The 23,961-nt window shown below is 38.4% G+C and overlaps 1 non-coding gene across 1 annotated transcript; it reads right to left on the reverse strand.

The window, feature by feature from the left end:
* Positions 1 to 15,359: 15,359 nt before the first annotated feature.
* Positions 15,360 to 15,447, reverse strand: LOC148875119 (small nucleolar RNA SNORD96 family). The gene has a single exon (XR_016106032.1). It is a non-coding gene; the product is annotated as a small nucleolar RNA SNORD96 family (small nucleolar RNA).
* Positions 15,448 to 23,961: the final 8,514 nt, after the last annotated feature.

The raw sequence follows: 23,961 nt of genomic DNA on the forward strand, positions 1-23,961 counted from the left end.
TCGTAACTCATCTCTAATACAGAAGTTGTACCAAACTAGCTCTTAAAACTAAGCTCTTATTAGACGAAGACCACACCAATAAGCACTTACATTGCATTTGGCATTACTTGTTTTAAAGATTCATCTCTTTTTTTTTATTCTTAAAAGGAGATAAGTCCTTAAATAAAGGAATGCCACATGCATATACTACCCCTATTTGACACAAGTGATTTTTCACCTGATGCTCATGAACACTTATTAGAATAAGCATTCTGAAACTAAGCCAAAAACAAATTCTAAAGAATTCATTTTTGTCACAACACAAGGCTAAAACCGAGAATAAAGGCCTTTGATGTATTGCATTGATCCTATCAGGTAGGCATCTTTCTACCAAGAGACACTCACAACACAATCCCAAGTAGCCATTCATGGGGAGATGTTGTGAGTATTTGGGACAATGTTGTGAGCCTATGCTGATAGTAGATTTGAACTCGGCCATATCAATAAGGTCACTTCATCTAATCAAGGTGAAGACATATCCATCAAAAGCCTTGAATTCAATGTTTCAACTCAACGCTATGATAGGGGTAATTTTATATTCTAAGAATTTGTTCTACTCATTAGGGAGCAGAATTTTGTAATTTTAGATGAATCAATAAAGGGTCACGAAAAATCTCAATTATGCATGAATATTGATCTTTCACTCCACTACTTGTGTGTGTGTATATAAAGCCTATTTGGTTTTATTCATCTATTGTTAAATTACTATTGCTTTGTTGAACCACAATTGAGAAGTGGAATTTTGACATTGTTAAATATAGGCTTATGTTCCAACCTATTAGCAAATATAGCTTTAGTACAAAGAGAATAGAAGTAGGATATATGATAGAACCCCAAGACAAATGTGGAAGTCGAAACGACTTCTATGCTGATACCATAGGGATTCGATTAGCTGATTACTTACATGAGACTTAGACCTGTTCATGGGTCGGGTAACCCGATGACCCAGCTTGGTCCTTGGATGGGCTTAAACAAGTTTTTAAGCCTCTAGGCTTGACCTTGGGCCCAAAATGCTAAGCTTGATTATTTTTTGGGTTGGTCTCGGGATTTGTCAAAAAAGCCCGGCTTGAGCCCAACCGAACCTATTATATAATATAATAAAATATATAATTATTTGTATAATTTCTAAAGCCTAACCTGACTTACCTTTTCCCCTTTCCCTCTCTTCTTGTTCTCACTCTCAAAGGGTTGAAGCAGCATCCACCAGCACCAAGTCACCAACGAACTAGCAATCTCCAACGAGGCAGTGACAAATATAGGCTAGTAGCGGCAAGCGGAAGCCATTCTTTCCTTCTCTGGCGAACTCAAGTAGCAACGAGCCCTAGTTGGTCCTCTTATCAGTCATCTCTCATCTATTTTTATCATTCTCTGATGAGGTGGCGATCCCACCTTAGATTCTTAGATAGTAGCGACCGCCAACTAGGTCCTCTCTCTATCTATCAGTCGACTATCTGAACTTTGTTTTTTTTTTTTTTCATTTGATTCAGCTTTGATGAACTCTGTTTCTTTTGTTTATTTTGACTGTCATTCTAACTTTATTTTTTCAATAGCCAAAATAACTAAGGCTAACACAATATATATTTTTTCCATCTCACGAGTTATTTCAAATATAGGAAATCAAATAACTTATCTCCAATGCTAGCAATTTTTGGGTAGTTGAATTTTATTGTCTTCAATGTTGCATTCAAACTACTGCTAGCAATTTTCCAAATTATTCAAAAATAGTCTAACTGGTAAAATATTTAGGAATTTAGTTTTATTATATATTTATTCATATGCTTGGATATATTAATATTTACATATGTACATAAACCTTTTGCTTGCTGAATTTTCGTTGTATGTCATTGCCATCAATGTTCCCAGCCAACATCTAAAATTTAATTTCAGGAGTTGTATGCCCTTATTAATGGTGTTGTTTGGAGCTTATAGAGGTGCAAAGTGTTTCTTTGGATTTTGTACTCTCATTTAGACATTTAGATGTGACTTTGGTTGCAATTTGGGTTGAGCTCAAGAGACTTATCCACCCTTAAACTTTGAGTTGGACATGTAAGTCCACTCTTTGATTTTAACCATGAAGATGTCAACTTTATAAATGACATAAGAACAAATAAAAAATGAATAATAAGAGTTATTTGCCTCTATTTTTTCTTTTAGTTTTTCTATTTAATTATGCTTGTCTTATTAACAAAATTGGAACATATCATACAAGTTATTTCATATATAATAATTGGTATGTCAATGGCAAGTGAAAATGCGGCTGTAGGAGTAGATATAGTAGATGATGATTATCAAGAGTATGATCAAACTTCCAGTAAGAAAATATTGACATTTAAGGTGTGGGAAAAAATGGAAAAGATTAATTCAAAGAATGCACGATGTAAGCACTTCAAGAAGATCTTACAAGGCAAATCAAGTAAGGGAACTACTCACTTAAAGCGTTATTTACAACATTTCCCTAGACATACAATTCTAGGTATTATATAGTACAAAGTAACTATTCAATCAAACACTAATAGAAGTACTTTTTTTAAAAACTACAAGATTGATCAACAAGAGTCTCGTAGGGTACTATCAGTTTTTCTTGTATATGAAAAACACCCTTTTACTTTGGTTGAAGAACCTAGATTTAGATTATTTACTCTATCTATAAATCCTAAATTTAAAAATGTGAGTAGGCATACTACTAAAAGAGATATCATGTCTAACTATGTGAAAGAGATAAAGAGGGTGTGAAAATTGATTTATCTAATATAATTGGTCGAATTTGTTTAACTTATGATAATTAGAGAACTGAGCATATTGATGATGAATTCATGTGTATAACTGCTAATTAGATTGATAACAATTGAAAGTTACAAAAAACAATTATTTGCTTTAAACCTTTGGCACCTCCTTTTGATGAACTTTCTTTAGAAGTGAATGGAATATTGATCAGAAAATTTTTAGCATCATAATAGATAATGCTAATTACAATGATGTGATGATTAACCCTTTGAAATTGAGATCTTTAATTTATAAATCTTTAGTGTGTAGTTGTGATTTTTTTAAGTCCATTGTTGTAGTCATATTTTGAATCTTATTGTGCAAGCTATTTGAAACTTGTTGATGATGTTGTTGCTAAGATGATAATGTGAAAAATATAAAGAAATCAGCTACTCAAAAGCATAAGTTTTATAAACTTGTTGAAAAAAGTTTTCACTTGAACACAACTAGAAGATTGAGGTTAGACATGTGTATGAGATGGAACTCAACTTATTTGATGCTTGAATATGTCATCTATTAGAGAAAGGGGGATAAACTTCACAAACTCTTAAAAGCTTTTTATGATGTTATTTGCATGTTTTCTGCCACTAAGTACCTTATTTCAAACATTTACTTCAAGGGAGTGTGGATGATTCATAGGCATTTAATTGCAATAAGGAATCTCATAATTTTATTATTGACATAATTAGAGATATGAAAGAGAATTTTGATAAATATTGGGTTGAATATAGTATGATTTTGTTTTGTGCTATTGTGTTGGATCCTCATTGCAAGATAAGGTTAGTAGAGTATTGTTTTAATAAACTTTATGGTGATGGTGTTGAGGAGTGTGTTAATGCTATAATTAGAACTCTTCATTATTTGTTTGGTAAATATAAAGAAAAATTTTCCTTGACCTCCTTTGTTGGATCGTCTAGTCAAGTTAATCGGATTACTGAAAACTTGCATCCCAATCTGATTGGATTTGAAAACTTCATATTTGAATTCTAATCCTAACGGACTCGGGTCGAATTTGGATTTAATTTGACTCTGCTTTAGTTTTCTTAAATACAAAAAATAAAAAGTTAATTATTTTTTAACTTTTGTATATTTTTTTATAATTATAAATATAATTACATAAAATTTATATATTAAAATCAATAAATATTATAACATAATTGCATTTGGACTTTAATTGGATCGGATGGGTCAAATTTGAATTTTGATTTGATTATTAATCGAATATAGATTATAAAATCCATATCCAACCTGATTACATAACTACATCATCTGAATCTGAAATGATTGAATCAAATGTTGGATCAGGCCTCAAATTTTCGAGTATCAAGCCTAAAGGCAAATCTATAAAACTATGTCTTTTTTGGAATATCCTTATCTCTTCTAAATCATGTACCTGCAACAAATAATTTCTTACTTGTTATCATTTTAATTTTCCATATATTGGGATTGCTCCCAAGTTTTTTTTTAAGTATGTTCATTTCTATTCCTATTCTCTTAGGTTTATTTCAATGTTTAGAAAATTGGACCGGATTGATTGGCTAGGCCGATTGGATCATAACCCGGCTCCTTGGCCATTTAGGTCATACCCCTAAAACCACATTGTATAAAAAACCAACCAAAATCATTGACCCAATTGATCGAACCGAAAAAATGATGACATGGTCCTGGTTTTAGAAAACCACTTGTTTTTTTATTCTTTTTTTAGCGCATAATGCAAAGTTCTAAAGGCCATAACTTTGCGCCCAGATGTTTGATCGGAGTGATTTTTTTTTTGGATAACTTTTCAAGATCTACATGTTTCCAAGGTGCAAAAGGTTCTTTAACCCACTATCTTTGCTAAAAAACGCCTTTTTTGCTTTAAATATTAAATTTTAATATAAAAATTTAAAACTAAAATAAAAATATATATGTCATAGAAGAATATAAATATATATTTTGAGTATATGCATATAATTAATATCATTATACATATAATTATATATCATATAATTGTGCATTTTATATAATATATATTGTATAGATTATATTACATAACAAAATATAATTATATATTCTAAATATATTATAATCTAATATATAATTTATTACATAATATATATATCTTATACACACATACAAATATTATATAAAATAAAAATATTACATATAAATTATCATCACAGTTGGACCTTCGATTGGACCCCAATTGAACTTCTGACCCATGAACCTCTCCCTTTTCTAGCCTAGTCCAATATGTTTTCTTGCCACTCATTTTTCTTGATATGTTCCCAAACACCATTTTCCATACAAATTTGACAACCTTATGAAAGTTCTATAAAATTTTCTTCCATCCTCAGTTTCACTCTCTTTCCATGTGGAGCTTGGAGTGCAACCTTCTTTAGATATCTCTTGATCCCCACAATCAGGGGCGGAGCCAAGTATATTTTGGGGGGGTCCTTGCCCCCTCTCCCAAACTTTTAGTTAAGACTAGAGGTGTAAAGTGGGTCGTGTTGGGCCCGTGGGTGGCTTGCGTAAAGTACGGGCCATGCCATGTTGGCTCGTGGGCTGTGTCATCCTCCCTAGTGAAAAAATTGGGGGTTGGCCCGGCACGACCCATGACCCAGGCCTGTGCGGGCCCATGCCATGTCGTGCCGTGGGTCAAGCCTTGGCTAGGTCGGGCCGTGCATTGAGCCAAAGCTATTTATTTAAAAAAATGACAAAAAACTTAAAATTTTAATTTCATATGAATTTTGTGTATAAAATTGCTTATATAAATAATAATTAAATAAATTAGTATAATAATTTTTAAAAAATATTTATTTTATTAATATATTATATAATATATATTATTATACAATTATAATATATATAATATATATGGGCCGTGCTGGGTCGGGCTACGGGCTACGAGCTGGGCCATGCCTGTTCGCGGGCCAAGGGTGGCACGACCCAATTTACACCTCTAGTTAAGACCACCATTTATATGGTTAGTAGTAAGTGGAGGCAAAGGTAAAAATAGTAAAGTGGGTCCTTGTCCCCCAAAACTTGAACTTAGATTTAAGGATCACTCTCTAATACTCCTCCAACTCCCAAAATAAAAAAAAAATGTTTATTTTTCTTTAGAAAGCTATAATAAACCCAAACCTTCTCATCCCATTTCTCTCAAAACTCTACCTATACTATTTCATTTTTTTTTGTTAAACTCCCACACCCCCCCACCCCCTCGGTCCAAAAAAAAAAAGAAATTTCTTGGCTTCACCACTGCCCACAATATTTATTAAACTTATTAAAATATCTTGTTTTTAAGGCATCTATTTTTGTATCTAATTTTGCATTCAGTATCTCTTTCTCTTCATGTTGTGTCATATGCAAAAATATACATCATGTGATCTCTCTCTAAGTAGGCTTAATCAATTCACTTAAAGATATAGTGAAAAATAATTAAGGGTGACGCTAAACATGGTAAATTTCAACTAAAACCAGATATCCTAGCGTCTCTCCAACTCATGTTCTAGGTTTTAACTTCTAACATAAGTTTTTGCACCCCTCAAAATTTGAGTCTTTTTTTTTCATTTTTTAACCCCCAAAACTCATTGTTGATTGCTTTTTTTTTTTTCTTTTTTTGAATTAGACAAGATATTGGACCTAACCTACTCCATCACAAGTTCTGCAAATGAGTTATATGTCTAAGGTACAAATGTAACCCTATTTGTCATTGGTTATGGAGGTATGGTCCATTTAATTTGAAGTTGGAATTAGAATCCAAACACTTTGGGGTCAAAGTCAAAATAGTCTATTCCCATAGTATGCTTGGTTCATATGTGTTGGGTTTTAAAATCATTAGAGGTTAAATCCAATGGGTGTTTGATTGATAAATTGCATAATAGAGCATGCCTATACATGCACATTGAAAATGATTTTAAAATGCCACAAAAAGTCTTGTTTTATCTTGTTTTCCTTCTTTTAAGTTTTGTTCGACATTAAAAAACTATTGAACTTAAACTTTTAAACAAGAGCTTGTTGACACTCCTTAAGAGTATAAAGAAGAAGGTATAGAGACTTGCCATTGCACAATGCGTGCGTACGTGTATGTAGTGCAATAAGGCACTTTAAAGGCACATTTTGCTCACACTTCGCATGGTCCCACACAAGGGGACTATATTTTGAATACACAAAATTTGTGCAATGACACATGATGTGATTAGTAGAAATCACTTGTGATTTGTAAATCATATATCGTACAAAAATCATAGGCCAATTTGCAAATCACAAATCACAAGTTGTAATCCATTTGCAAAATCACAAACACGGTTTACAAATCGCTAATTGCAACTTGCGATTCACAAATAGTTGCTCAAAACCTTCTGCATATAGGGTTCGTTGGAAGTTGAACCATAACCGTTGATGTTTTAAGTTAATCCAATGGTCAAAACTCAATCAGGTGTAATGAAAATACAATATTCAAGCACTAACAAGCATTAATTGTGAAAATAACAAAAATTGAATTTATGATTGTACAAAAAGCCTCTTTAATAATATATTCCTTTTCAAGTTGACTCTCCAGAATTTATAAAATGATGTAAATCAAATTGATTTTACACACAAGTTTTCGCCCATTTCTCATTGCACAAACACTCTTGTCCATTTTAGTTGAAAAGAGTATTGTCTCATAGAAGGTTTGATTAGAGATCATTCAACTTTATTGGTTGTAGTTTCTCACCCTATTCTCTATTGTATCTTAGGAAGGAATTTGCCAATAAGCCAACAACGAAGTTAGAAAAATTGAGTGAAGGCAAATAATGTTCTAAAAGACAATGTCTTTAAATACGCCTCAAAGCTTCTCATCTAACTTTCTACAACTATTTTCTCAATAATATGGGTATTGGAATTATCTTCAATGGGATTTCATTCCCAATGGAGGGAGGGAAAATGGCAATTCTATCAAATGAGAGAATGCCATTCCACTAACACTGAAAATGAGATTCAGATCCCAAACCCCTATTCCTGCAAATCAAATGTGTCCATAATATTAAATTATCAACTTGTGTTTCCCGGTGGAATGAGGCTGTGGCATTCAAGGAAGGTTTTAGATTAACCAAAGAGGTTAGTTATACAAGCATTTTTTTAGATGGGGATGCGCAGCAAGTGGGAGGAAGGCAGTAATCCCCGGCAAATAAATCAAGACGATGATCACCGATTGCAAAACTATGTTGAAAAGATTCCCTCATTACTCAATTCGTCACACACTTGGAGACTAGGGACGAAATAAGCCTCATCCTGCCCGTGAATTTGGCATCAATCCACGGGCAGGATTCAGTCCACCCCTAAAATCTTAGTTCGATTCTAAGGATGGACTGAACTATTAAAAAAAGATATTATAGTGTTCACGTGTAGATACTTGAATTTTCTTGAATCGATGGTGCTTTTTATGGAACTATATTCTTATGCATTTGTCCATAAAAAATAAATTTTTATTATATATTTTCAATCTCTCGTACTGAAATAGAGATATGAATAAAAACTAAATTTTGTCCGAAAGAATTAAAAAAAAAGAATAAGATGGTACAACCCATTGCCATTAGAAAGAGGTAGGCACCCTTCTTCATCCGTTATTTATTCCCAGTATCAAGCATTTAGAATAAATTCATATTTTTCTTGGGTGGAATTAATTAAGTATTTGTAATAAATTATTCTCTTCATAGTTGGGGAAAAGATTGATAGTACATTATCATCTCTTAATCAATCAAATCCCATGATTCTTACTAACAATACAAAAAGAAGCCTTTTACTTTTAGTTGGTCATTTCACTTGGAATCAGCTCCCATACAGTATAGAATATAGGGATCAGGTGGATCAAATAGAAATAAACACGCCAACCAAATGTCTGTCTAATGAATGCTGGTTTGGATAGGCCATGGGCCATTGTCATCTTGTCTCTCCAACAGCATAATCAATAATGGAATAATCTCAACTTAGGCAAGTAGGTTATTTTTCACTGTTGTTAAATTACTTCTAACTGTTTGGTTAGTTGTTTTTTTCAAAAAAAAAAAAAACAGCAAAGGAAAATGCTTTGCCATTTTTTAATTTTAGAAAACGTCATTTTTATGGTTTTTCTGTTCTAAAAGTGTTTTGGTGTCGTTTACTCAAAAAAGAAAAAAAAAAATCTGCAATGAAACCAAACAACATGCATAATTTTTTGGGGAAAGAATTATGGAAAGGGAAAAAATTGTTAAGCTATCAATTTTCAAAGGAATATGGAAAGGGAAAAAATTGTTAAGAGTTGGACATATAAATTAATGAGCCCAGAGTTATCTACAATTCAGAGTTGCAATATGGCCCTGATCTATTAAAAACAAAAACTTTGTGCACATAGCATCCAATGCACATTGGAAATCTCTCTCTCTCTCTCTATATATATATGTTAAATTTAGGGAGAGATTTTCTTAATGTGCAATTGAATTTCTATGCTTACTAAATGTGTATAGACTTATTACTTGTAGGTTGGCAATATAATCATACCCGAAATATATGATACCAGGAAAATAGAAACTAATCAACTAGTACCATAGAAGTAACAAGGGAAATTCTCAATTAATACCTTGTACTTTGGGTTTAGTGTCACTTTGTTTTCTGAACTTTAAAACATGACAATTCAGCACCTAAACTTTCAAAAAATGCAAATTTAGTATCTATCTTTAACCAGCCATTGATGGTTGATAAAGAAAGTTAGATGACACTCAAAGAACATGTGTCATTTCAAATCCCACATAACGACTAATTAACGACAGATATTGGATAAACACGTTTTGAAAATTCTGATATTAAATTGTCGCATTTTAAAGTTTAGGGACCAAAGTGGCACTAGGCTCAAAGTACAAAATACTAATAGAGAATTTTCGTAAGAACTAACAAACATTTTGATTATTTAACGAAAGAGTAGAACCCAACATTAATAATCTCAAGTCAAGATGGGTGTACAAATGATATAATAATCATGTCTTCAGGGAGTATGTTGAGCAAAATGCTCCCAACCGTGCTCAAAAATGGAATCCTCTGTAATAGAGCCAGGATACTTGCACTACATCGGTCTTTAGCCATATAAAGTCAATCGTCGTATACTTCACCGACAGCAGATCTATGACATTCAATGAGGATGTAAGAGCCTTTCTCCTCCATTCGACACCAGATTACATTGGTGAGTGGTCTCTTCATTAAAACGATATCTGATTTCAAATGACTAGAGATTAGAGAATAGAGAAGAAAAACTCCAACCGTTCATTTCATTTCTCATATTGTTTCTTTTTGGGCAGATTTTTTTTAAAACCTCCCCAACGTTAACTTTCCATCACATATGATAATATGATATAAAGTAATTGATATATTTTTCCAAAATTCTTAAAATGAAATTTTGTCACAAAAAATTCAGGGCACAAGGCCATAAGCAGAAAATGGGACCATATGGGGGCATGGTGGGCGTCTACAGATTATGGATTATGGTAGAGAAGCTGGGTCCAAGCGATTTGGTTGGGGTTCATGTAGGTTTTGAAAGGTGTAAGTTTAAGACAATTTAAATAAACAGTGCAGAAGCCAAGCATTATCATTTCCTCTTCTTAAATATTTTAAGGACCTCTTCGTTTTTCAGATTTTAGAGTCAACCAAATATTTACTTTCTCTAGAACATGGAATCGGATTTCAGAGTTCAACAAAAAAATACCATCTTTAATAATAAATTATTAATTTTTAATTAGAAAATGGAAAGCATGGTTGAAATGCTAAATCCAGTAAACTAGTATATGTACTTCCCCAATATTATTCACATCCAAGTATGAGGCCTAACTTATAATTTAATAAGCTTTGCAATGCAACCTTTAATTAGAAAATGATCATGCAACTTGAATGTAAAACCAATTCTACTTTTACTGGAGAGTTGGGATCTATTTTAAACAATGAAAATTTCTTGTTTGTTGATAAGGCATAGATTATTTTTTTTTTATCAATAACAGTAATTTTATTAAAAATATATGGAAATTACAACCAAATTGGAAGGGGTAAGACATCTTATCCCTCACTTGCAGAATTGAAAACACCTATTACAATATAGCCCAAAAGAAATTAGATCTTCCCACCCCCTGTTTAGCCAAGGTGTCAACCATGGAATTAGTGCTCCGCTTGGCCCATTGAACCCTTACAATCATATTCTGAGTTAGCTGCTTGATTTTCTTTCTTTCATTTGAGAACTTCCACAGGCTAGACTCTTCCTTCTACAACCAACTAACAGTCAATTGAGAGTCTCCTCCCACCAACAACTTACTAATATTCAACTGCTTAGCTTTTTTTACTCCTTCTAGAACTGCCAAAATTTCAGCTCTCAGAGAATCCCCCAACCTATAGATCCTAAGAACATAGCAATAATTTGACCCTTTTCATCCCTGAAAATACCACCTATGCCTGAAGGGTCTGAATTACCTTCACTGCTACCATTGAAGTTCAATTTGATGAAATCCAAATCTGGTGGAGTCCAAACAGGTCTAATAGCACTAGACATAGGAGTTGACTGAGCCACTTCTTCCTAGTTTCTAATGATGTCTCCTACTGAATAGGCTTTAAAAAGCTTCAAAGACTTGACCCAGTGAGCCACCCTAACATAAACAATTTCTATGAGGGCTTCCTTGCCTTTTTCTTTGTCATGAAATAATATTTGATTTCTTTCTTCCTAAACCATCTAACAAATAACAATTTTAGCATATTTCCACAAAATTTTACCTCCCTTCTTTAAACCCCTCACTGGAGTGGAACTGAACAAGCTTTGCACGCTTGAAGGGGAGGGCCACCTACAACCAAATAAAGAAAAGAACCAACACCAAATCTCTGAAACAAAATGGCAAGAAACAAGCAAGTGATAACAACTTTCACCATTCTTCTTACATAAGATGCACCAATGCGGAGATAAACACCAATTAGGCATTTTCTTTTGATGTCACAAATGTTATACTTTTCTATGATTGTTTTTCACCAAAAAGCACCTATCCTAGGAGGGATAGGGCTACCCCAAACTTCTCGGACTGGAAAAGAAGACCCAGGTACCGGACTAGACTGTGTCAATGCTTTGAAAAAAGATGAGCAAGAGAAGATACCCGAAGGGACAAGAGACCAAACCCTAGAATCCGCACGGGAAGGTTCAAGAGCTACCTCATCCAAGATTTTAAGCAAATTCGAAATGGGTTTCAACTTAAAATCTTTGAGAGCCTTTCTAAGACCTAAGTTCCAACCAATAGTAGAATTAGATAGGGTAGCAAAGGTTGCTACTGGTTCATTTTTAAACATAGACAAAACTTACAAGGAGAGGAATTGCTCTTTCAAAGGAAAATCCCCCACCCAAGTGTGTTCCAAAAAATTTGCCGACAAAGTAGAACCAAGATCATACCTGATGAAGGGAAGAAAAGACTGAAGGATGGCATGAATGGACTTCCAAGGAGAGGCTCTTGAAGCCCTAGATGATAGTTCCGTATCCCAGCCAGCTACCTCTTGCCCATGAATACTTAGGATTATTTTATCCCACAGATTCTCCTTTTCTTTGGACCATCTCCATAACCATTTTCCTAACAAAGCTTCATTCTTCTTCTTCAAGTTCCCCAGTCCCAGTCTATGGTCCATTTTCTCCTCCTCGGGTTCCCATAAAAAGTCCTTAATTAGTTTGTCCAGCTCCCTACAAACTCCTTCAGGGATTCTGAACACCAACAAGTAATAGATTAGAAGGTTTGCCAATGTTGATATAATCAGGGTTATCCTACCCCCAAAGACAAGTAATTCTTCTTTCAAGATCACCGGATTCCAAAAACTCCTTTTTCTAGGATTATCCCCTAAAGGAAGCCCAAAATACTTCAGTGGCCAATGAGCTATCTCACAACCTATCGCTCGGGCCGTTTCCTCCACCTCTCCTTCACTCATATTAATACCAATCACACAACTCTTATCAAGGTTTACCTTAAAGTTAGTCATTAGTTCAAACACTTTAATCATCATCTTTAGACTACTCACCCCACTAATCTCCTTGCCATCACAAAAAAGAATTGTGCCATCTGCAAATTTTAGGTGAGTGATTGGAACCCTATCCCTCCCTACTCTCCAACCCCTAATTAGATTTTGGAGTCTGCCCTCTCAATAAACCTCCCTAACACTTAAGCAATTAGGGTAAAGAGGAACGGGGAGAGAGGGCCCCCTTGCGTAATACCCCGGACAGCTAGAAAGTAATCCACCACATTGCCGTTTACTAACACAGAATAATGGCAAGTTCTAATGCAAACTTTTATCCACTTGCACCACCTTTGCCCAAACCCAAAAGACTCTAAAACTTCCATCAACAGAAACCAATAAACCAGATCATATGCCTTCTCTAAATCCAGCTTACACACCAACCCTTTATCCCCTTTATTTCTGTAATCCTCCACACTATCATTTGCAATTAAGATTTGGTCCACAATTTGCCTACTCATCACAAAGGCACCTTGATTATGGGAGATAGTTGAGGGGAGTACCACTCTAATTCTTCTGGATAACACCATAGCAATGATCTTATAGAGGCTGTTAACTACACTAATGGGTTTGAACTCTTTAGGGTGACAATCCCCAACCTTCTTCGGAATTAAAGCAATAAAAGTAGAATTCAGGCATGGGTTTTTCACACATCTTTCAAAGAATTCCGAAAACACTCATTGAATATCAGTCTTAATTATCTCCCAACAATCTTGATAGAAGGCCATTGTGAAACCATTAGGGCTCGGGGCTTTAGATCTATCCATGAAGAAAATGGCATTATTGATTTCTTCTAAGTCAAACTCTCTTTCCAGCCACAACCTCAACTCATCAAGGAGCTTAGGCCAATCTAACTCTTCGATCCTTAATCTCTCTTGCAGAGGCTTTTCGAAAATGGATTTAAATTGTTTCGCAAAAACCCCAGCAATCTCTTGCCGTTGAGTTAAGACCATCCCGTCAACTTCCAACTTAGATATGGTGTTTTTCTTTCTTCTACCATTCGCTATTGCATGGAAAAATTGTGTATTCCTATTTCATTCCTTCACCCATTTGTGTCTAGATTTCTACCTCCAACTTACTTCTTTGAAAATTGTGTCCTCCAAATTCTTCCTTAACTCCCACATCGGTTCTTTATCCCGATTCTCAAAACATCCACTTTCTTCCTTCACATCTAACTCTTCTATTTGGCTAACCAACTGATGCTTCCTCTCTTATATTCTCCCAAAATGTAGGGTATTCTATTCCTTAATTTTGACTTTCATCTCTTTTAGCTTCCAATGGAATTTCATCCTAGCCCAATTGACTTCTGGGTTACTTTCATTCCACCAAATTTTCACTTTGTCTTTGAAGTCCGGGTGAAATAACCACATATTTTCAAACTTGAAGGGAGAAGGCCCACAACCACCGAGATCAGGCTTACATGTCATTATAGGCCAATGATTAGAAGTAACTCTAAGTAAGGCCTTGACACCAAATCTCCCCAATGCTCCTCCAGTCTTAGGTGAACAAGAACCTACCGAATTTGGAACAGATACATTTAACTCAAAAGCATTAATGAAATCATTGAACTCTCTCATGCTAGTAGTGCTCTTTTGCTTCACCTTGTTACTTTCTTCGATGAACCTAGTCACATTGAAATCCCCTTCTACACACCATGGCCCCTCCCATAGACCATTGGGGCCATAAACATTAGTGATGACCCATTTAAACCCATCTGACACCTGTTTAAATTTGACAGAAATTGAGAACCTTCCCATTAACTCTTCCACTCCCTCCACTACTTCATCCTTCCACGAAATAATTAACCCTCCAAATGAGCCCCAAGAAGAGCTCATAACCCAACTTAGTCCGTTCACTCTCCACACACTCCCCACTCCCCTTCGTTCTAATAGCCTACTTTTCTTCCCCTCCTTCAGCCCCTAAATACCCTTTCAGCTCATTTAGATCTTTCACCTTGCAACCTAACTTTCCTACAAATTATTCAGCTAATAACTCCTTTCTTCCCCCCCACCTCACTCCTGTTCCCCTCCTCCTTCTCCAACTTACCACTGCCCAACTTTTATTTAGTGCTTGTAGATGAGATTCAGACCCAACTTTTATTTGGGCAATCCGTTTCAGTTCGCTTTTTTAGTTTCTCTATATTCTGTTCTATAAAAAGCTTTATTTTTCGCCTGTTTATTCTTATAATTTGAAGTTCAACTCTTGAACGCCTCTTCTCTCGTCCTCAAGAAAGCAAACTAGGCAATACAATTGCAATGCAAACAATAACGCGTAGTAATTTTTCAAAAACGAATCAGGACATACCCTGTTCTAGTTTACCAACATTGCCAGGGATTCAGAGACACGAGGTGTTCAAATTATAGAATAAATAGCCGACGATTTACTTCTAATCGAACGAAAGATAGAAAAACTAAAAAAGCAAAATGAAACGGATTGCACAAATAAAAATGCCCATAACAAACAAGAAAGCATAAGATTCGGATTAGAAATAAACATTATAACGCATCAAAATGGATCGAAATATTGTGAAAAAGAGTGAAAACAAAATGCCTCTGAATAGCAGAATGACAGCAAGGCTTAGGAAGCCATTCAGTCCCGAAAGATGGTATTTTTATATGATATCATCATTGGCAAAGCATTTAAATAGATAACTATGGAAAAACAGAATGTATGTCTCATGGCCAGTCCCAAGGGGAAATAGCAGAAACCGCTCCCCAAGGCGATGGAATATGAGACCACCCGATGACAGAGGTCTTCCCAAAAGGTAAGTCCATCAACGTCCCGACTTTTATCTATGACGTTTACACTGGAATGTACAAATACAGTTGATTTGTTCCATTATCAAGTAAGGAAGATCTTTGCTAAGGTTGACTCCCCCGTCAATTAAAACAAAAGCTATAGCTTTAAATAATGCTGGTAAACTCCAGAAAATATACAAAAAAAATAACGGATTATGTGTTTTCGGTAAATCGGAATAAGAAAATTGAATTAAAAGATATAAAGAAAAGCTAATGAAAAAAAAAATCAGGAAAAGAATGCAATTGGGAAACTTCAAAGTTTGCAAAGGCTCTCCTTCCGCGTGAACGGAACACAGAGCACTAGAAATCGCATTCATTGAAGAAACTCTGGTTGAGAAACACAGAAAAAATTCAAGAAAAAAAAAAAAAAGATAATATGAACGAAGAACAGAGCCATCAAGCTGAATACCAAAATATAACGATAGCCCTGCGATTAGAGGCCTTATTAGGAACGAAGACGGGGTAATAGCAGACATCACGCCCAAAACCCTACCGCGAGAATCGATGAAGCAGACGGCTGGAGACTCTCAGTCCTGAGTCCTAACCCTACTGCTGCCAAGAAGACAATTCCCCATGTGAGAAAGCTAAGGGAAAGCTTCTATTTATAGGCATATGTTATCTTGACACGGCCGTCCGATGCATATCGGGGGTGATGAATTCACTATCAGTCCCGGTTCTTGAGAAGATAATATCCATCCCAACCCAATGGGATCGGGGAAACCCGATACCCGATGGGGACGGAAAAGATTGTCGTCCCTGATCCCACAAAGCAAACGGATCCATGCCTTTTGATCTAGTCGGCGTTTATTTCTATTGTGAAAGAATAGCTAGCGAAACTCTAGGTGGTGTTCATTGGGTTGTATAGAATTCAAGGTTCCATACTTCAATCTGGATACCAGCTACGCGTATGCCGGAGTTGAGGACTCAAATTGTTCACACTAGTTGGCATGATTACACGGCTCCACTTTTTATTTTATAGAAGGAGATATTTGGGTGATGGGTTGAGCTGGCCAAGGATGCCATGTGGCAACCTCCACAGCCCTCCTCTCTCTCTAGACATATTGACACCATGTATGATAGAAGAGCACGACTAAGGAGGAGTGTCCTATACGGACAAAGAAGCAGAATCCATCGGGGAAGAGGAAACATTTTGAAGACTTTGGCAGATGACCTCATCCCGATAACCCTGGAAGCCCTATCCATCTGGAACACAGACACTCAACTATAAATAGGTATTCTCCGCTCTAGGTAAGGGAATTTTTGAGGAACACTCTTTGAACACCTCTCTGCACTACCTCTTCAGCTCGGACCAACATTATTTCACCAGCTTGGCCCAACCACCTCTTTCTCTAACCAACTAACTTGAGCGTCAGAGTACCTACCTGGGGAACAACTCCTTGGGCCTCTTACCTTTTCTCTTGGTTGTAGATCTTGTTGAGTGGCTTCATCCTTCCACTTCGACCTCGTCTAGTAGGCAAGATTATCTGATTGTGTCTTTGGTTCAAAACACCTCAGATCGGATAACATCAAATTGGTGTCGTCTGTGGGAAATGTACAAAAAGCAATTTCCCAAAAACCTTTTCCGCACACTTAAAGCAACCATGCCTAAAAACACATCCGACTACTCCGGAGCCCATTCCCCATCTTGGGGATCCTACTCACTTCGCAATTCTCCACTTCTGGAGCCCTAGCATCAAATTGTGGTCGATCCCGCGCAATTCCAAGCCATGTAGAAGAAAGTCGACCGCATCCTAGTAGCCATGCCACCTCAAGCTACATGCCCTGACACGCAGGTGCCTACTATAGTCGATCCTTGCATCGAGGACCCCAAACGATCGCAGCCATCTAGAGGATCTGACTCCCTAGCTTGGCCTCACTCACATGACACCCATAGTAGACCTCGTCACTCCGCCCAAGTGCCGGTGAAAGAACAGCTTGGCCAAAGTCTACAGTAGTTGCCAATCTCGATAGCCGAATCCAACCTAGTCCGAGATCGGCCCACAATCCCAAAAGGGGAGAAGTCTGCGAACATGGCCCTAACAAACAAAGATGTTGAGATCAAAGAATTGAGAGAGTGATTGGCTGAACCAGAGCACAACCAAGAGGATAGAAGCATTGCCCCTTCAACAACTTGACCAACAGAGCAGCGCCATGGTCAACAACCTACCAAAGAGTCGTCTTCACCCAAGAGATCGTTGAGGAGCTTCCCCAACCAGATGCCGACCTCCTTAGTTCGAGAAGTACGATGGAGCCTTAGAACCCAACAACCACATTGAGGGATCAAGGCAATAATGATGTTGTACGAATCCTTCGAAGGCCCCATGTGCAAGGCCTTCGACGTCACACTCCACGGAGCATCTAGAGACGTAGTTTTGATGCAGTTCAATGCCAGCCAAAGGCACTAGAAGATGTTAGCCAACTTCATGCAAGTGTGACAACGGAAACGAGAGACCTTAAGGCAATACTTGGCGAGGTTCAACATTGAGGCCCTCCAGGTCCGAGCTCTAAATCAATCAATAGCAGTGACCGACATCATGAGCGGACTGCGTTGCTCGATGTTTAGTCTCTCTTTGCAAAAAAACCCTTCGCCCAACTTGACCATGCTCATGAAGCACGCACAGAAGTATATGAATGCCGAAGAGGCCTAAGTGTTGCGTAGGGAGGATGAAGACAAACACGACCAGAAGCGCAGAGACCACGAGAGCCGAAGACCAAACCGAGAAACCAAGAAGTTGGATCGCTGACCTAACTACAAATCGAGGACACTGCAGCTGACATGTCACAACTTCACTCCACTTAACGCTCCATGGGCTCACACATTGATGCAAATCCGCAACCGCAACTTTGTCAAGTGAACCAAGAAGATGAAAACCTAGGGCTACAAGAGAAATCGAGACAAATTTTGTGACTTCCACCTTGACCACGACTATGACACCAAGAGCTGCCACGACCTTCGCCACCACCTGGAATACCTCATCCAACGTAGTTTCCTTTATGGATTCATCAACATCAAAGAACATAAACCTAGAGAAGAATTGCATCGTGTCGATGAGCCCCTAGCCTAAGCTCCCTTGGTTGGGATCAATACCATCATCTCAGGCGGGACAACCCTTAAAAGGGGAAACTAGGTGTAGAATATCTACTTGAGGAGTTGAAGTGCCAAAACTAAAATGTACCAACGACCATTGGTGTCGAACACTAATGATGATTAGACTATTCAAATTCAATAAATAAAGAATCCTCTTCAAGCACAAATGACCAAACTTCCGTATACAGCCTAACCGAACTCCACTTTGACTAACGATCGCAGCAAGACGACAACCCCACGAAAGACCCGACCGACCACAAAAGGTTGAGGCCAAAACAAGCCCTGACGGTCACTGCGGGAATGATGTCCCTGCCACATATTGGCAAGAGAACAGCCATCGAACTCCATACACCCACCCAACTTGTAGTCGGAGCAAAGCTAACCAAGGACCACGACTAGACCTACCAAAGAGCGTGCAACTCTCAAAGACCAGGTGCCACCAAACTCCCTAGCAACGCTGAGAGCTTGGAAGCACCTCGGCCAGCAAAGATAGAAGACCTTGGCCAGCATAAGATTGAGGCCACTAAACCGGAGACCTCGACCAGTAAAAATCGAATACCTCGGCTAGAATGACACTAAGGTACGAAGTTGATAATCCCCACCTTCTAGCATAAAGTCCAAGACCTCAGCCACCAAAGACTGAAGACCTCGACCAGCATAAGACCGAGGACACTAAACTAGATACCTTGGTCAGTGAAGATCGAAGACCTCTGACTAGCCTGAGAGCTAAGTACAAAAGCACAGTCTATACTCCCTATTGACGAACCTAATTCTAAAGCCCAACAACTTAGAAAAGGGGGAAAACAACACAAAAAGTGCTCGATAGAAAGACCAAATTTCCATTAATGGAAAAAGAAAGAAAAAAGAGCACATCAATTGTCCGTTGTAGCATCCTTGGCTCAGTCCTGGATGTCAGCAACAACAATATCCCCACCATCGGCCTCTTCGACATAAAATGGGCCAAACCCTTGAACAACTTCGATCACCTCCGGGAAGTGACGGATCACCCTCCACTGATAGAGAGTGAATCCCTCTTGCCAGGAGTTAGTAACGTAGTTGTCCATCTGATTCTGATGAGCCTCCAAAGCCCTATACTCGGAGATGCTCTCATTCTTTGCTTGATCAATCCTCTTCTCAGCCTCCTTGAGCCCCCCTCCTCAGCGCATCTCGCACCTCCTTGAGATAGTGGATGGACCCTTTAGCTTACGAATAGTGTCATTCCTTTCCTCGATGCCACGCTTCAAGTAAGCCAACTCTGCTTTTAGTTGGGCATTATCTACCTCTCGTGACTCTTAGAATCATCGCAACCTACAAAGGCGATCAATAAGGCCGACGACTGAATAAACCGACTACAAGACATCGGATAGTTAGTACAAAAGAAGAGAAACAAGGAACAACAAGTAAAGCCGAACTCACTGCCATGACTTGATGAACAATTGCACTCTCCATGAAGCTGCTGGGGTGACTGCCGTCTTCCTTCCTAATATCGAGGAGCATTACACCCCGCGAGTTGCTCAACCACCCCTTTCGTTTCAAGGGTGTCCTCCAGTCGAATCGACCACTGCGGCACGTACACACCGACTGAACCCTCAGCCATAGCGCATTTTGGAGCATCCTCCCTCTGCGACGAAGACCGCCCAAGCTGAGTTGTAGCCTCTTCGGAGTCGACCACCATGACCTCCTTTGTTGAACTCAACTTCTTGCCCCGCCAAGGTGTGCATTCCATTGAGCGCCATTGAAGCTGTGTGCCCTACGTCCTAGCCGCTTATGCCTTCCTCACAGTTGCAACCTTCATACGCCAAGCTCTCTCCTCAGCACCAACTATGTCCATCTCTACACAATTCATCACAATTAGACAAGCTCAAAGAAGAAGAAGAATAAGACTATGCAACCCATGAACCAGACTAGGATTGATCAGCTGAAGGGCACATTAGCCCTGCCATTGTTAATAATCGGGACAAGGTGTACTCCCCGATGTACACCCGCACTATCCTTCTCACAATAGCTATCTCCTCCTTCAATAGCTTAGTCTAGGAAGGACCCTTATCCTTGGTCCTCGGAACTGATAGGGTAAGGGAAAACGACCAACCTCCTCGGCGCTTCACAAAGAAAAAACCCTCTTTTCAGTGCTTAATGGAAGAGGGAAATCCAACACGCACCTTGGTGTTTGGTCTGGCCGACAAGTAGTAGTACCCCTGCTTATAGTTCTTCAAGTGGAGAAAATATCCAAACATCGATAGGGTGATCTCGATGTCCTTAAGAGTGTAGTAGCAGAGCATCCCGACCAGGTACCAAAACAAGTTAGACATCAATTGAACAAGCAGGACCTAATACCACCTCAAGATGGCCACTACCTAGGGATCTAAAGGGAACCTAAGGTCGGCTATCAAACTGTGGACAAATACACAAATCCTCCTAGGACGAGCTAAAGTGACCTCCCTGATCCCAAGGCACCTCAGTTCGTACTCCTCGGGAATGTGATACACTTCTCGGATCCGAGCCAGGTTGACCGAGGAAATGCTACATGAAGCCAAGGAAAACCACTCTTCAGACTCCACATCGTCCTCGGCTGCCTCGTCGGCACCGATCTCTTGGACCTCAGCACCGCCCTCGTCACTGACCTTGGCCACATTGGCATTGGTCTTTGACGCCTTAACCTCAGTTGCCTTGCGCCGAGGACTACCCTCACTCTCACCCCCAAAGTGTACCCAGTGAAAAGGGAAGATGAAATGAAAGACATCTTACCAAAAAAAAAGATGTTCGGGACACCTGAGAAATCAAGAAAGGGACGTCGGCCGAAATCCAAAGCAAACTCTTCTCAAATGATAAAGTGAAATGACTCGCCTACCCCTTTTTATAAAGGCAACCAATAGTTTATATCAAATCAGATCAACTATGTCGATATGACACTACACTTTGCCCGTGTGTGACCTTGGGAGTACGAAATGATGCGTCTGCCGACCCATCTCAAAAATGACATGAGTGTTGAATTGGTTGGTCTGCCTAGCAAACTGGCTTTACTCTGGGCCAGTCAACTCAAAGAAATTAAAGTTCCTCAACCAAGGACTACATAATTCTTCTATGCCTAGTTGTGGCCAAGCATTATAGTCCTCGACTTTGGAACTGGGGGAGTGGTGTTTAGGTGATGGTTGAGCTGGCCAAGGATGCCATGTGGCAACCTCCATGGTCATTCTCTCTCTCAAGCCACATTGACACTACGTGTGATAGAAGAGCACAACTAAGAAGGAGTGACCTACACAGAAAAGGAACCGGACTTCGTCAGGGAAGAGGAAACCTCTTGAAGACCTCGGCAGGCGACCTCATCCCGACAACCTCGGAAGCCTTATTCATCTGGAACACAGGCACCCAACTATAAATAGGTATTCCTCGCTCTAGGTAAGGGACTTTTGGAAGAACACTCTTTGAACACCCCTCTACACTACCTCTTTGGCTTGGACCAACATTATTTCACCAGCTCGGCCCAACCACCTCTTTCTCTACCCAACTGACTTGAGCGTCGGAGTACTTAAATGGGGAACAAGTTCTTGGACCACTAACTTTTTCTCTTGGTTACAGATCTCCGTGCACGACTCTGTCCTTCTACTTCAGCCTCATCCAGTTGGAAGGATTATTTGATTGTATCCTCGATTCTTAACACGTCAGACCTAGCAGCAAAGCAACAAAATAAATATATTTTATTTGTCAATGTCTACAACCATTGAGAAGTTACGTGTTCCTGCCCTTCGTATGCGGACCAGAAGGAAAATTGAAAATTCCTTCACCCCAAAGCGCACAATCCATCCAGCTATCTACTGATCAACGGTCAACCCAATTCAGGGCTTTATTATTCTGGAAAAGTTCATCAGATGGTTGGTGCAATGATTATGGAAACACTAATAACTCTCCTCATAAAATAAATATATATTTAATAAACAAGAAAAGTAATCGGAATGAAAAAGGCCCAAAAAATCTCAATTGTAATCCCTTCGTCCCTTCGTATGCAGTTTGTTCACACCCTACCCCTTTGAAGTTTGGAATTTGAAGAAAGAAATAAGATGACATACAACAACAACAACACCCTTCCTTGACTGTTACAATCATGGTTTTTAAAACTGACCTGGAGATCGAATCAGTAAGGGGTCCAGTTATTGGGACAATTGACTAAATGTACCCTTTCTATTTAAAATTTGTCTAACACTACCCTTACTATTTTAGACAATTGACTAAATCTTACGAGCAATGTTAAATATGGACCAAAAGGTTGAAATATCCATTTTACCCTTTAATTCAAACTTAATACTAAAGCTAAATTTACCGTTTTATCCCTTGTTTTAATACTGAAAACAGAGACCAAGCACCATCATCTTTGTAGGTGGCGACACCAGCTACAACTTCCAAGCACCATCCTAGACTGGCCTTCATTGAATCCATCAAGCCAGTCTTCTCTCTTTGAAAGGAGAGGATCCCATGTTCGTCAATCTATGTCACGGCATTGCCGGTGGCTGCCCACTTTGTTAGAGATGAGGCTAAGCGAGATTCCAGCAACAATCCCACTTCAGACCGGTGGTCGTTTGACTCCAATACATCTGTAAATGGTAACAATAACAATCAATTAGTCATCATTAACCATTGGTAGTCGTGAAGATCTGTGCGTACAATTGTCGTGCTTTCATATGTGTGTCTCAAAGACAAACGGTCATTCAAACTATCATAACAAAATGGCATTTAAAAAAAATTTAGAGAAGAAAAAAATCAAAGAAAACCCTCACCCATTCAAATTCATGTCCTGAACGACACTTCTAACTCCAAAAATCCAACTCCGTAAAGATTCAAAAGCTCTTGTTCTTCCTCTGCAACATTGCAACCATTTTATGAATTGCCACAACGGCAATCGACATTTCTTTATGGACTTTGTTAGCTCTCTCTCTTCCTTTTGCCCGAGTCACGTAGCGGATCACAGTGCGGCAACAATTGGAACAACTCTTGTACCTGCTTCAAAGTTGTACGGGCACTACCGCTCTCTCTCTCTCTCTCTCCCTCTCCCTCTTCCCCCATTCCTTCGTACCTTCTCCGAAGCTTCCAGTCTCTGAAAATTGCATAGCATATTTGCAGACAACTACCAATCCTCCACCTCCTCTGGAAAGGACTTATGCTAGAAAAATCCAGTGGCCAAATATTTGAAGAAACGTAAAGCTTCACTTTATTGACACCGATCGGTTGGAGCAATGGAAGAACATTTTCCAGAGACGAGAGATTGTTCGC

Source organism: Nelumbo lutea, chromosome 1 (assembly GCF_056320005.1).
Source record: "Nelumbo lutea isolate HS-2025 chromosome 1, American lotus-T2T, whole genome shotgun sequence".
NCBI classification, from domain to species: domain Eukaryota; kingdom Viridiplantae; phylum Streptophyta; class Magnoliopsida; order Proteales; family Nelumbonaceae; genus Nelumbo; species Nelumbo lutea.